Consider the following 15,179-nt stretch of genomic DNA (forward strand, 5'->3'; position numbering starts at 1 on the left):
GTTCACACCGGTTCTCTGGTTCCTAGAAATCCACTGAGAAGCACCAGGTACAAAAGTAACCCCATTCAACTTTCAGTATAGGCATAGGAAAATACTGCTAGGTACAGAGAAGGAGCTATCAACCCACTTATTACTTTCTCTGTGCCAGAGCATTGCAAACAGAGGGTTGCAAGCAGCAGATGGTACTGGTGAAAAGCTGGGATGCACATCCATTGGCCACCGATTCCCATCCTTCCAGTAAGGACAACATACCACTGCCTCCAGAGCTTGGCTCTTTCCTGAAAACAGTTTCCAGGTTGACACATTCTCTTTGTTGCCTCCATCCAGAAGTAAGTGGTTCAGCCTGGTCTCAGCCTTGTATTCCTAGGAATAGTCCATTTTTCCTATGGTGCTGGAGGTGGAAATCACTACTAGTGGTTGAGCATCCCTTGCCAGGAGTGGCAAGACAGAACACCATAAACATTCACAAGCCTGCTGCATACCAATGACCCATGCAAGAGACTCTTATCTAGATGTCCCCACACTCCTCTCAGACAAACATCTCCATTATTTTTAGGAAAAGAAAAAAAAATGCAACTGGGAAAAGCTACTTGGAAGATATGAAGGCCTCTGTGGTAAGACGCTGATAAAAGCAAAAAAAAAACCAAAATGGGAAGGACGAGTGACAAATGGAAATGACACAATGTTTCAGGGAGCACTCCCTGGCAGAGAAGGACAAGGAGATTCAGCAATTACCCCAAAGCAAAAGGCTGCAGTGGGATTACACTACACAAAATCTGGTTTGTGGCATGAAAGGACTCAACCTCTGAGCACAAAGCAGTTCTCAGCCCTAGGGTTATTTTGACCGACACAAAATTATTCTCTTTCCTTTACATTTGCACAGCTTCATTTTATTTATTATATATTTGATGCAAACATTCCTCCTCAGCATTGCTGTCTGTGCTAAACTCAAGGATTTTACTGGGTCACAGTCTTCTGTTTTTAATTATCATCATCTAAGTCATATTTGTTTAAGGCCTTAGGGGCATGGACACAGCATCAGAAGTTACTATTGTAATAATTACTGCTGACTTTAATAGCTGCCCTGAAGACGAACATCTTGCATTTATACCGAGGTGGAGCACAAAAGGCAGGGGCGGGGCAGGTTTCCCACGCCACCCTGACCACACACCTTACCAGACCTGAGGAGTGTGGCTGCAGGGTGAGACACAAGGTCTCACTGAGCTCAAGGCTCAGGTTACTAGGTATGGGGCCAGAAATAACCCCACACAGAGAACCACCTTGATTGAGCAGGTAAAACAGGGCTGAGGTGCCACTACTTAACATGAGCTGCCCATGCTTTCAGTTAGTTCAAATTTTGCCTGCCTTCAAACAGTGACATGGAAAGTGGAAGATGTCATTTTCTAATCTCTGGAACAACTTGGTCTTTTTTCCCCTCTTATTAATAATATACCCCAGGTATTTTAAGACATTATGAGAAACCACCAAATTCTCCTCTTCCCTTGAAAACTGAGAATCTCTGTTTGGCTTTTACAAAACTCCATTGGATTTTTGTTAATTAATTTGTTCTTAAGAAAGAACATGCAAATAAAAATGCAGTTACAAATCTATTTACAAACAAAGGAACTAGTTTTGTTTCAACTTAATATGGGAACAAGGTTGGGGAGAGGAGTGGGAAAGGCCAGGAGGATATCTACTCTTCTAGACTTGTTAACAATACTTCAAACAAAAATTGTTTTAAAGCAGTTCAAAAACATGCAGAAAGAACTCACTGCTTCTGCTGCTGAAATTCTGGCTAATATCAGCAATTCCCAAACTAGATGAAGTTTGAATTCCTACAGAAAATGCATTATTGACAGGAAAGGAGGAAGTGGAAGAGACACGTGCCATTCAAGTAGTTTCATCTAGATAAGGCACCAATTACTTGATGCTGTCAGCAAACATCAATTTAGCAATGCTGTGATTACACTGCTCAGTGCAGGCTTTAGCTCAGTCTGGCTGTAATTGCCACTATCCTAAAAGGCACTGCTTGACCTTGGCTATGCAAATATTCAGCAGCAATTCTGCAACCTACTTTCACCAACAGGTATGTTTTTGCTCTGCAAGGACATTTAGTGAGCCTCTCAGTGTGCAGTCTTACACCACAGCTGAGCTGATCTTACAGCAGCCTGTCTTGGAGGGGACAGTTCCTTCCTCCCTCACCCTACACAGCCCACTCCATTTCCCTCGCTCCAGACAGCCCTAGCATGGCAATTACATGTCCAGAAGGCCAAACCAACAGAAAACTATGTTCTACTTGTAATTTTCTGTTTGTTTTCTGTTTGCCAGTCTGGGAAAAACAACAGGAAGACCAAATTCAGGGGAAAAAACCCAAAACAAATGTACCCTTTTCCCTGGCAACTGGATCAATCTAGCTGCACATCCAAAGCCCAATCTGACCCCTCCAAGTCTTCAAGAAGAAGAGAAACCAAACAGGCGCACTATCTTAACACCCTCATCTCACCAATACCAAAATGTCACCCTTATTCCAACCTCCTTGCTCACTTTAAAGTCAGTGGAGGTCCCCTGCTGCTTTGCCAAGAGAGGATGTGGAAAGTCTACCTTTCTCCTATGGTCAGCACAGAGCTTGACATAAAAGGAGTAGCTCAATCTTCCAGTCTAATTATTTTACTGCCAGTGAGTATCTTCTGGCCTCCAAGAGACCATCTGTTCCTTTAGGAAAAGGCAACTGTCAAGGCCATACCTCTGATATTAACAGAAAAAGTGCTACAGAAACAGATAACTGTCTCAAGACTAAAGATTCATAACTTTCTAAAAAAGGCTTCCCCGCTTTTGCTCCCAGTCATAACTTCAAAAACTTTCTAGTGTAAAGAACTTGAAAGGCAACCCCACAAAGCCTACCCAAAGGCAGCACCTTTCCTTGATAATACCGGAGTATAAAAATCAACTTGCATCAAAAAGGACGCATATAAATTTAAAATGTAACCAAATGTGATCTTATGAGACTTGTGAGCTCCACTTCCACCAATCTACCCAAAATATACCAGATTTTTCCCTATGACCAGCTTCCAGACTAGGTGACATAGGGGCAAGAGATAGACACTTTGTCACAAAACTTGAGAAGGAAAAACATTTCAGAGAGAAAAAACAATAGGTAACAACACCTATTTTGTGTTGGGTTCTTCTCAAAACTGGATTCTTCTCAATTTGCCAGCTAAAACAAATGAATTCTTAGTAAGTTTAATTAGGGCATAAACAATCAACTTTAACTTCCTAATCTGGAATTAAGATTTGTCAGCAAAGGGCAGGTCAGTCGATACAGGTCTGCATTATCCCACCTCTGAAGTTACCACTTCCTCCTGTGCTAAGGGCAGCCTCCCAGTCCTACACAGCCATAAACACTGCCATTCATACGAGTCTCCCAAGCAGCACTTCAGCACATCCCAGTCCGAACTATGTTATTTTGCACACCTTCCCAAGTTTGGTCTGAGCCCACCACAGGACCTGGAGAGTTCCCCTGCAGATCTGAGACACTGCTCATTCCCAATAGCTCCTGTGTCTGCAGTATGAATCCTACAGTTGTCAGACATGTCACTGCTTGCTCAGACCTTCCCAGGCAACTAATGGGCCACCTCAACATCCCCATCCAAACCTGGAAACAACTGCACGATTAAACCTGTCATTTGTACCTAAATTAGAAGCAGGAGAGGAGGCTGACAAGCTGCATTTGTTACATTTGTTACTTCATCTTGAGGATTTCTATTAATAGCATTTGGCACTTTCAGTCAAGGTTCCCTACGCGACTTGCGAGAGTTGTTGAATTGATCCACACACAAAACATTTCTGCAGCTCATTTTGCACTGCCACTTTGCTATCTGAAACCATCCCATCTCCTTTCCTTTAAGGTCAACTTTTACTCAAATTCCAGTGCTCAATATACACTCTTAGGCACCAAAACCTGTGCAGCTAACACCTATCTTGCAAAATCTGATATTCAGCCATTTTACAGGTTTAAATCTAAATTTGGAGACTTGGAACTGCACAAATGTGTGTAAAGAAATTTTTGTGCCTAAGCAGATCCCTTACCCTGTTCCTTCCACATCAAATCCCAGCACCATCGGATAGGTAGGACCAAACCAGCAGAGTCCTGAATTGCAGGACTCAAGGTATGAACAGGTATTCACAGCAGCTGGGCCTTCCCAGAAAAAGGGGTCTCACTGCAGCCCAATCCCCCCTGGAAGTCAAAGGGAATATCTGATAGCAGCCCTTGCTCCCATCAGGCACAGTCCCACACAGCGCACAGGGCAAGCCCATGCTTGGGGGAAGAAGCCATGCCACCTCTGCCATCCTACTGAGGTGCAGATAATCCTTTCAGAAAGACTGATCCCAACAGCCCAGCCAGCCTCATCTGGCTTTTCAGAAAACTCGATGTGTGACCAGCTGCACCCAGGTTGCAGAGTGAGTTTCGTACTTGCGTGAGCTCTTTCTGTTGTTTTGAGAAAGTTATCACAAACAATTGCTTCCTTATGCTGTAAGGACAACACAGAAATCCTTGAAGGATCAGCCCAACTTAACCCCCACCCACAAACACTTTCCTCTTTCCCATCATTTGCATTCCTTTGGGACCATCTACACTTGCAAAGCCACACGGGACTACAGGAGCACTGTGGCCTGCACATCCAGCCAGGACTCTGTTAGAAAGCAGTAGTAAACACACCCAGCACAGCAATAATTTCCACCAGAACTGGTGCCAAAAGGGACAATCTCGCCACACTGACAGTCCTGCCTGACCTGTCACAGGCACTCTGCCTGCAGCTGCACTGTCTCACTACTGAACCCCTGGGTAGGAGCTCCTGTATCTGTGCCTGTTTGCACACCAGCAGATTTCTGAGGTCTGCCTTCATCTTAAAAGAAACAGAGAAAGAGACATTTTCAAGAGAAAGCCATCTTTAGGCTACCAGGCATCCCCCAAAGAGTTTTGACTGTAGGCTGAATAATAACCTGCCACCACTCACCCCACCATTCTCCCCAGGCCAGCAAAAGACTAAGTAGGAATTCAACAGTATTTCAGCTCCTCATCCTCACACTCACATGCTAAAGAAATTAGAGTTTCTGACTTGATTATCTCACCTCCTGCCTTCTTATGCTATCTTCATTCTCTTTCGGGCCCAAAAATCTCATCGTTCCCTACAAGCACAATTTATTTAAGCATGCAAATAAGAAAACTAAAGCATTTGAAAGGATTTGTGCTACTCTCCTGTGCTCAAAATGACAATTGAGAGAAAAGTGAGAAGCAGAGAAAACTGATGTTACTGTCCAGGGCTGCCCACACACTCCAGTACCTACAGCATTAAGCAGGAGGCTACAGCCCAAGAAAACCATGTCCAGCAAGCAGATATGTCTATTCCAGACTTCATGAGATTGGCCGCCTTCGATCAGAGACCAATATCTAGCCCTGGTTTCTCCTTTCATTTGCAGCCAAAAGCAAAGCAGGAAAGTCAGAAAGAATGGTATAAACACATGTATGGATAAAGGTTAAGATCAAGGAAAACTAATTTGATTATTTCTCACCTCCTGTCAGTCTTCCAGACTCAAAATAGATATTCTCCATTTTTAACTTATTTCAGTAAAATTCTCAATCATGAACTTATCCACTCTGTCTATAAAAGCTTAGCATTCACCACATCTTTTGGTAAGGAACTCCACCAGTCTGGTGTATTGCAAGATGAGCCATCTTTAATTATTTGTTTTAAACCTCACTTCTAATAGTTTTATTTGACATACCTCAATCTTTGTATGGGAAGAGACAGTGAACAGTCAGTCCCTATCCACCACCTTTAGGTGGTTCATGATTTTGTAAGGAGCTATACTATCACCTCAAGTCATCTGTGTTCCAAGTACAACAGTCTTCTCAAAGTCACTTTACAGCTCTCCTGAAAGCCATTTCATATCCTTTATCAGCTCTTCTATGAAGTCACTTCCATGACCCCTACATTCTTCCTGAGATTAAGGGGAAACACCAAGACCACATGCAGCTTTCCAGGCACAGCCACAGCAAGTTTACAGAGCACGATAATACAGTCTGTTTTGTTTTCCATTTTTTCCCATTAATACCTTACTCTCAATCTGTACTTTCTGACATCTAAGATCATTTACAGAGAGCAACAAAGAGGTCACCCTGCTCAACAAAGTCACAGATAAGACCAGCTGCTGTTTTGCACTGTTAACGTATCCCCCATTCTATCCCCCATGTCCTCTCTGCTGTCCTATGGAATGGGAAATCCTATTCTTGAAATAATAGTTTGATTTCAATGTGTCCTTTCTCTCCAAGCTGTTGTAAGCATTTATGACCAAGATCATCCTCAGAGAGAGTTCTTGCAGCACAGCTATTCTAATCCACTCCAGAAGGGCTACTTCAATAAACGTCCAGAAGCAGGAAAGTTCTATTTTAAAAGCCTTCCCATGGGCCTGTGTATAACACAGTTAACATTCTAACCCATTTAATTAAGTGGCAGCATCGAGTCAGCATGACAAGACAACATCCATCAGAGTTCATCTACCGTCCACTGCACAATGTGCCTGCCCTCATCCTCCTGCTTGAAAGTAGGCATATTAATAATGCATGTGCAAAGGCACGTGCTCCTGAAAAAGCAAAGGACACAGAAATTCCTAAGATACATGACCCATGAGGGTTACCTGGAAAAGCCTTCCCTAGCACATCAAGTAATCAGTTGTAACTAAGCAACAATCTTGCAGGGGGGGAGTGGCTACATAATCACCTGTTCTTTAGCCTTGGGGAAAAAAAAAAAAAAAAAAAGCCTTCACTGATCAATTTGAGACCCCAGTGCTCCTTGGTCCAATACACTGACACAGGGAGCTCCAACATCAAGCCTGAGTTTCACAACAGGACCATGGTTTGCACGTCTGTCTCTCTACACTCTGCTCCCAGAGTTTTCAGCACCTCTGCATGCAATCCAATGTGTTTTCCATGCTGCTACACGGTAAAGTTGTATCAATGCACTCTGGCATCCAATACGTGAAAATGCTGAAAATGTAGCTGTACATTGTCAGCGTCAGCATTTAAGAAATAGCTGTCTATCTTACATAAGTGAAATTCGATACAGAGCGCCAAATCTCACAGCTGGCCCTGTTTGTACATCTCTGCTGCTGCCCCCGAGCCCCACCGCAAAAAAGCACGTCCAGCCTCCAGGGAGCAGTGCACACGTTGTAGGCACTAATCCATCGTCTGAACACACTGTCTGATGTCCTGTTACTGCTGCAGAAAAACAAAGGCTTGAAGTTTTACATTTAGTTCTGCTGAGCTTCGTTTGGCACATAAAACACAGAGCACTAATTACAGCATACTGTTCCACTTAAGGGGCTGTCAGCATTTCCACTGCAAAGCCTTCATTTCAGGGCTTTATAATACAGCTGTGAAATATTCATTTTGCACTTCAGCTTAACATGCAAAGGTCTGGCTTTGGACCAGGCTCCCCTGCCTGATTTTTTTTTCTTGGGGGGGGAGGGGGGGAGTTAGGGTTTTTATTGTTGGTCTGGCAGGGAAAGGGCTGAAGATGGGTGGATGGAATTAACTGCAGGAGGTGTTTGACTTACAAAAGCACACAAACAACAAAACCACTCAGCTCCATAGTTGATTTCTGCCCCTCACCTACCCAATGTGCCCCACTGCTTTTGTATATGCATACAGAATATGCACTTCTAAATTTCTTTTACATATATGTATTTTATATTTTTTTAAGAGGTTTTTCTATCCTCTCCCTCTTCTCCAGCCAGTCTTTCTTCCTTCAGCAACCAGTGCTAGGAAAGAGTAATGTCTTGACAAGCCTGGAGACTGAAAACATTCCACCTGCAAAAGGCAACAGTAGCAAGCCAAGCTCCAACACAGGACCCATTCAGGAGGTCTCTGGCTGACAGAGCAGTCTCCATTTCTCTTGCTGTAAGCCTCCTCAGCCTTGCCACAACCACCATTGCACACACACGAACTGCCCAAGTGACTCTCCAGGAACTGCTGCAAGACCATGAAATTGGTTTCATGCAACCCACTACACAGATATGTTCTGATATTTAAGGTGCTTCCAGCCAATGCCCAGTTTAAAGCACTATTCAGGGGAAAAACAATTGAGAGCTATGAGCAAGCCCTCACAATTAAGCAATTTTAAAAAATAAAGTGAAAGAGGAAAAAAAAGCCACAAAGCAAAACAAAACAGAAAAACACATGACCAGACCATCATAGGGACACAAGCAGTTGCCAATTTGATGCAATTTGATTTCAAGATAACCACTTTAAGATCATCAAGGAACAATCTCCCACAACACAAGTTACAAATGGCACTCCTTGGCACAAGAGTGGCAAGAGCAGAAACTAACTTGCTGAAAGGTTTTGAATCACTGAGTTATGGGGAGCATTACATTACATTTGTAAACCTGCATAAAAGCAGTGGTGGGACAGGGGGTATTCCAGTGGAAGTGCTGAGCCTCAGCCTCTAATGGCTCTGCCAGGTGTGTTGCACAGGGGTTGCAACAGGGGTGTGCACACATTTATTAAAAATTATCCAGACATTTGGACAAATGGAACAAATCAGGGACGAAGGTGGAAGAAATGGAACACAAGCAACCCAGGGTCCCCACAGGCTGTCTCTCCACAGTGTGCGTGCATTTGTCCATCTCTCCACAGAGCCTCTCTTGCCTGCTCTCCCCTCCTGGCCTCCTCACCGTGCTGGCTGCCTTCAGTCCAATTCCAGCTGTCAGGGCTGCATTCCTGACCCATCAGCCCCAGCTGTCAGGGGCTACGTGCTGAATCTGCACTTTGCCTTCTTCTTCATGCACCTGAAGAAAGACAGTCCCAGGCAGCCATAAATACCATTGCACAGCCCCAGGGAGTGGGTGGGAGGCTATTAAAAGCACTTCCACAAGCAACCGTAGTGAGGGAACTTAGAACTGACAGTAGAACACACCTGCAAGTGTTCCTGCAGCCTGCAAACAGGACATGTAGAGGATTAATTTCCTACTAGCTTCTGCAGCACAACCTAGCCATCATTCAATAATCTTCTATTTCTTCATTTAACAACAGACTGGACCACCAATTTTCTCTTCCCCACCCCCACACCAAGTTCCATTTCTTCTTAATTACTGCAGGGCTAAGGAGAGGTCCATGAAACCTTACCAACTCCAGCTAAAGGCATGACAAGCAGCAGTTTCTCCTCCTTCTACCATTCACTCATCATTCTCACTGTAAAATCAACACCAACTAAGACTCTAATGAGGTTTCACAAAACTTTCAGAAAATCTGAGCTTCAGAGATACGAGTGTGGTGAAGGGACAGGGGAAAAAGCGTGTGTAAATTATCCACCGTTGTCAGTGTTGTCATGATGCTATTTTGACTTTCACGTGGGAAATTCTTTTTTCCTGATATAAACAAAATTTGTGAAGACTGTGTGATGAATGCATTAAATGAATGCAAAAAGAAAAAGTGACATCAAGCAGGCTACAGGTATTCCTGGTATATAAAGAGTCAATCCTGATTTGTTCCAGACTAAGCATCTGCACATGGAGTCAATCAGACCAGCTCCACAGGCAGTTAAACACCATGGAACACAACAGAGACACCTCTGTGTGGGCAGGCTTCAAAGAAACCCTTCCTTGAGCTCTTGGGACCTGGAATTCTGCAGGATCACTCCTTCACAAGAACCAGATTTTTACACTTTGCAAATGTGCATTACTTTTTCATAAGGAAAGAGAGCAGACAAGATACCAGACTTTACACAGGGTATGCTTTTGCCCTCCTACATATGCAATTTGTACAGTGATTTTTTTTTTCTTTGTAGTAGAAGATGAAGCCAATTCACCTTCCTCTGAATCAAGAATTATCTATTCAAGTTTTAGGTACAAATGCAACACTGGAGATCAGTGGAAGCAACTTCTGACTTTCTGGCAGTCTTACATACTGGTCTCCTCCAAACCCATGCACATGGGCCTGAATATAGGCAAAGAAAGTGCTTCAGTGAGAAGAAATAGAAAAAAAAAAAAGCCAATATAGCTCCCTTGGGCAGAGTTTCAGTTACTCATATAAGGGTTTGAAATCAAGCAGGAACAAACGGTTCTCTCAGCGTAAGGGTCACTGTTCATCATCATTAATCATCACTTCCCAGATAGGAAAGGCTCCTTCCCCTCTGTTTTGCCCAGGCTTTAGCACTCACAAAAAGCAAGAGACAAGAAAAAGAGCCAAATAGGAATGTGGGCATAGGCTGGCAAGGTTGCTCCCTCTGTGGCTCTGCTGAAGCCCCTCCTCTTGGTCCCAGCCCTGAGCTCATTCTGCTCCTAAATGCAAACAGGCAACGGTTAAAAGTCCGCAGCTTCTCGGGCATACGCTCCAAGGAAACCGTGGCAGCACCACATAATTCTTGACTCTGAAGCAGTCAAACACAGGGGCCATAACACAGCACTGCTAACACTGATACCGTCATGGCAAGGAGCTCCCTCCTAAATCACCTTCTGCTGAACTCTATAAACAACACTTATATTCAAGCTAAACTTGGACAGAGGGAAGAAAGAGAGGGAGTAGAAAGCGTTCCCCACAGTCAACCCTGCTGAGGGGAGCCACAGAAGGAAAGCCACATCTCAGCACTTCAAGAAAAGCATCATGTTACAATCTCCTTCCCCTTAATTTCTTCTCTGGGGCTTATTTTTGGTATAAACGGATCTGTGAACTGTTTGACAAGGCTGAGGGAGAACTTAGTGGTTCATCTTGAGTCCAAGAGTAGAAATACACAGAGCTATGCAGGATGAAGAAAAACCTTTTGATCAGCCTGCCTGAGGCAACACACATAATTCGTTTGTGATTTCTTTATTCACCCATGACCCCATGCCAAATCAATTAATTTTCATCCTTCACCAGTGATTTACACAGCCATTCTGCCCTAAAAGTCTTCGACTGCCATATCTCATCCCTACCTTACCCACCCCACATTGTCATGAAAGCCTTCTAGAGAAGAGCTTAGCTGTAGGAAGTCTTAAAGAGACTGTAAGTAGTGTCTTAAAGAGACTCTCTATGTAAAAGCCCCACATTTTCATGCCCAGATTCCTTACACAGAGCAGCTATTTCAGAGCTCACCTCTCCTGTCACCTGAGGGATCCTGCCTGTAACGCCTGAACCGCTCCAGGACAAGACCTTGTCCTCCCATGCATGCATCTCCCTAAGATTTCAGTGATGTTATGAGTGAAAGCACATACTTGCATCCTCAGGGAAAGAGAAAATGGTTTTGTTATAAGCTGATTTAAATTATGTTAAAAAATTACATATCAGCAATTTAAAACATGCTAAGATGAGAATAAATACAACAGGAAGGACAGAGCAAGAGCAAAGCATTTATCATACAGACCACATCCCTATGGAAGGAGGCAGGAGGTAAAGAGATTAGTATTCCATCTCTCCCTAAACATTGTCTGTTTATTTGTTTGCTTCACAGTACTTGCAAGAAGTCCCAACAAACACAAAGCCCTCCTGTACTTACAGCAGGCAGCAACATGTATTCTCACACAGCTGGCAATCTACAACCAAGTGTAAGAGGACTAGGTGGCAATACCACACAAACATTGAGGTTAAATGTCTTGAACATTCAACAAATTAGCAACAGAACTGGGAATAAACTTACTCCCTCACAAATTTCAGCAGCTATCTACTGCATAGATCATGCTGTCCCACTGCTGTACCTTTCTCCTGCTTGAGGCCAAGGACAGCATTTTTAAAGAATGCTTAAAAATTAATAAAAAAAAAGCATAAGAGATTTATCTCTTTTGCCCAAGCCAACCAGAATGTACAGAAGGAGACATTCAAGCTTCCTGCCTGCCCCCTGCCAACACTAACTGCCTAGCACTAGGCAATCCCTTCCTGCACTCCTCCCTGCCCTCTGCCCCACAGAATAAGCTTCTTAAAGAATAGACTTTATCAGCACCTTGCCCTTTGTGCATCCTGGAATTAAGAAGCTCTTCACATCTGTCCATCAACATGCATATTGAGCACCCAAGAGACTTGTCCTGTCAGTCAGAAAGGACACCACATCCCCCAGGGGAATTGATACATAGGAACATGGGCCAAAGATTGAGAAAGCAAACTGAAGAGAACAGCACAAGCACTGACTTCCATCATCTCCTCAACAACCCTGTGCCACTTCCCTTCCTGTTCCAGTACAGGGGAAAGCCCTCCACCTGTACCACAGTGTCCCTGTCACATGCCCCTGCTGCTCAGCCACCAGCACAGACAACTCCAGCAAACCCATACGTGTTTACTCAGGTACACACCACTGAGCATCTTTCTGCTGCAAAGAAGCAAAATGGTACTCCAGGAGAAGCAATCATCATCCAACAGTCACAGCAGATACAGAATTCAGTTTAGTCTTTTCCAAATAATTCAAATTTCTTACAAGCTTTATGACATAGATCCAGCATCCCAAAGACCTGAATGCTCTTCCTCTAAGTCAGCAGTAAGAAACACCATCAATCCTCACACTTCTGCACACATACACAGAGGAAACCACCACTAGACAATAAACCACAGAGAGACAAAAGGTTATAAAGATAACTACAAAGCAATCATAAACAAACTCATTAAGTCATTCATTCAACTTGCTTTCATTCTTCACTTACTCTGCCCTTAAATCACTTCTTTCTGTGATTTTTCCCAAGCATCTTTTCAGTTTATTTTCCTGAAGGAAACAAAGTCTGTAAACGAGGGGTACAGTAGTCCAAGATAAGATGACATATTTGAGTAGCTGTTAAAGTGACTTAACAGAAAAAAAAAAAAAAAAAAAGAAAAAAACCATCTAAGTCTCTTAAAACCCTAAAAGAGGGAGTATCTCTGGAAAAGAAGTCTCCTCTAACTTGCATTTAGGTTCAGGAGCATGGGTAACTGGTAGAATTACCAAATGCTAGAACTGAGGAAGTAAAACCATACTCAGAGGAAACAATTTTTATCCACATACTTTAAAAACCCTTGGTTTTGTTACCATGCGGTTTCTGTCACATTTCAAGAAAGCAAACCTTTGCAATAACCACCATTTCTTTACTGTTCTTGTTTAGAAATTCAGAAAGCCCTAGATCCAGGGCACAACCAACTCTTGTTGCTTCAACATGTCACAAAGCACTGCTGCTTTTATGTTCTTAGTTCTTAGCAAAAATTGCTGTTGTAAAAAGTAGAATGCAAAAGTAGAGATTATGGAACTCCAGTCCAGCAGAGAGGCAACCCTCCTAATTTCCTGGTAAATAGCTTTAGACACATTCACCTACTTAGAAGCATTTAGCAGAATCTGTCTGGATCAGAAATAACTTTGAGTGACACATATAGTCCAGAAATACCTGAACTAAGTACATTTCTGCCGTTTAAACAAGGGAGATAATAACCAGGCAAACACTTGAAGAGCAAAGCAACACAAGAGAGAACATCCCTGTTGACTGACATTTGTGCTGAACCACCATGCTAACCCTGGTCAAACTGTATTTTTCTCCAGTAAAAAAAGACCTGGAAAGCTTCTATGCAGCTTGTGTCCACTCCCTGCTGTGGTGCACTGGCAGAGAGGTAATGGGCAACTGCTGGATACAAGTTTTGCTGTCACCCCTCCACCAGAACTGGCTCCTGCATGAAGCCAGGCTGCAATTCCCATCACCGACCAGAGAAGAGGTGTTGGATGAAACAGAGCTGATGGCCTGTCAGAACTGAACGAACACAGCTGATGATTTGGACTCTTAAATAAATATGCAGAAAGAAATTACTGTAGAATTGTTTGTGGAGCACTGAAACCTAAAAACGTTCCTACATGCACACAGTCTTTTCTCTCTTCTTCTAATTGCATCAGCCTGTTTAAGGAAAGACAATAGCTCCACCTGCAAACGTGTCTGCAGATTGATAGCTGCAAGAGAGCTCTTAGGAGACAATACTGTGTTATTGTCTCAGTTTAAAAATTAGCCAAAGACAAAAGAAGTACTTAAAGATTGAAATAACACCATCCACAAGTAAAGACTAAAACTGGCTGCTCAGTGCTTATCAGTACTTTCTGCTATTTCTACAGAGCTCATTTCCTACACTTCCTTTAGGTGAGATAAAAATCTATTAGTGACAGAAAGGACCACAGAAATTGGCACAATCTGCCACAGCAGCCAAGCTGATTGAGCAAATACTTTCACTAAACAACCTCGACATAGAACCAGAAAGCTACTTTTAAATTGCAAGAGTTATGTTCACAAGCACTGCCTGGGAGAAGTCCTACGCATACTCCCCATGGTTCAAAAGATGATAGCAGCATCCCGATGCACCTGTGAAATCACAGATGATGCCACTCCAAAATACTGCTCCCTCCCATGTGTGACATCATGATGATCAAGGCAGCTCCACAAGTACCTACACTACCTGTCTCACAGTTTGAGGAGGAAAAAGTCTGACAGTTCAAGCAAACTTGGCAACAGTTCTGGAGTCAGAAAGAACTAAGATTGTCACAGACCAAACTCTGTGGTGTTGGGCCACCAAGTTGCTGCAAACTGAATCCTATGGGATTTCTAACAGATGTTTCACCACAATAAAAAAGAGCCGAGCAATCTTCAAGCAGGAAGCCAATGCTCCAGACCCAAGCACTTATGCTCTTCCCTGAAGGCATGCCATATGGCATTCTATTGTTCCTTTATCCACCTTCCACAGCCTTTTCCACTGGAGATAGAGTATCTAGAAAGTCTTCTTGAATCAGCTGTAAGGAAGGGAAGCCCTGGGTCTACCACTTTCTTCTATTTATACCAACAACATTACTCCACCAGTTCAAACATATTTTATATATAGCTCTGTGGCTTATATCCAGGCAGAAGTAACTCAATGCTGGTGTACATATGTTTAGACCACAGCAATTGGAAACAATGTCCCATAAACTCTGTTAACTGCTGATCCACTGTAACCAGAACAGGCTCTACAACTGCAGAAACACAAACCATGATAGGAAAAAAAAATTAAAAGTTATCCACCCAGAAGCTAAATAAGCCAGTTGCCACCTGCACAGCACTGACAGACCTCCACTGTAGCCCCAACAGATTTATAGCTGTAAGTTAACAGCCAGCTCTTGTCACATCAAGATACAGTGTCTGACTGCCAAAACACCACATGGAGGTGACCAGGGTGTGGGCCA

General features: G+C 43.3%; 1 protein-coding gene across 5 annotated transcripts in view; it reads right to left on the reverse strand.

Moving 5' to 3' along the window:
• The window catches only part of MAPKBP1 (mitogen-activated protein kinase binding protein 1), a 95,386-nt gene that overhangs the window by 66,123 nt on the left and 14,084 nt on the right, over window positions 1–15,179 (reverse strand). The window lies entirely within an intron of this gene.

The sequence above is a fragment of the Passer domesticus genome, chromosome 6 (assembly GCF_036417665.1).
Source record: "Passer domesticus isolate bPasDom1 chromosome 6, bPasDom1.hap1, whole genome shotgun sequence".
Taxonomy (NCBI): Eukaryota; Metazoa; Chordata; class Aves; order Passeriformes; family Passeridae; genus Passer; species Passer domesticus.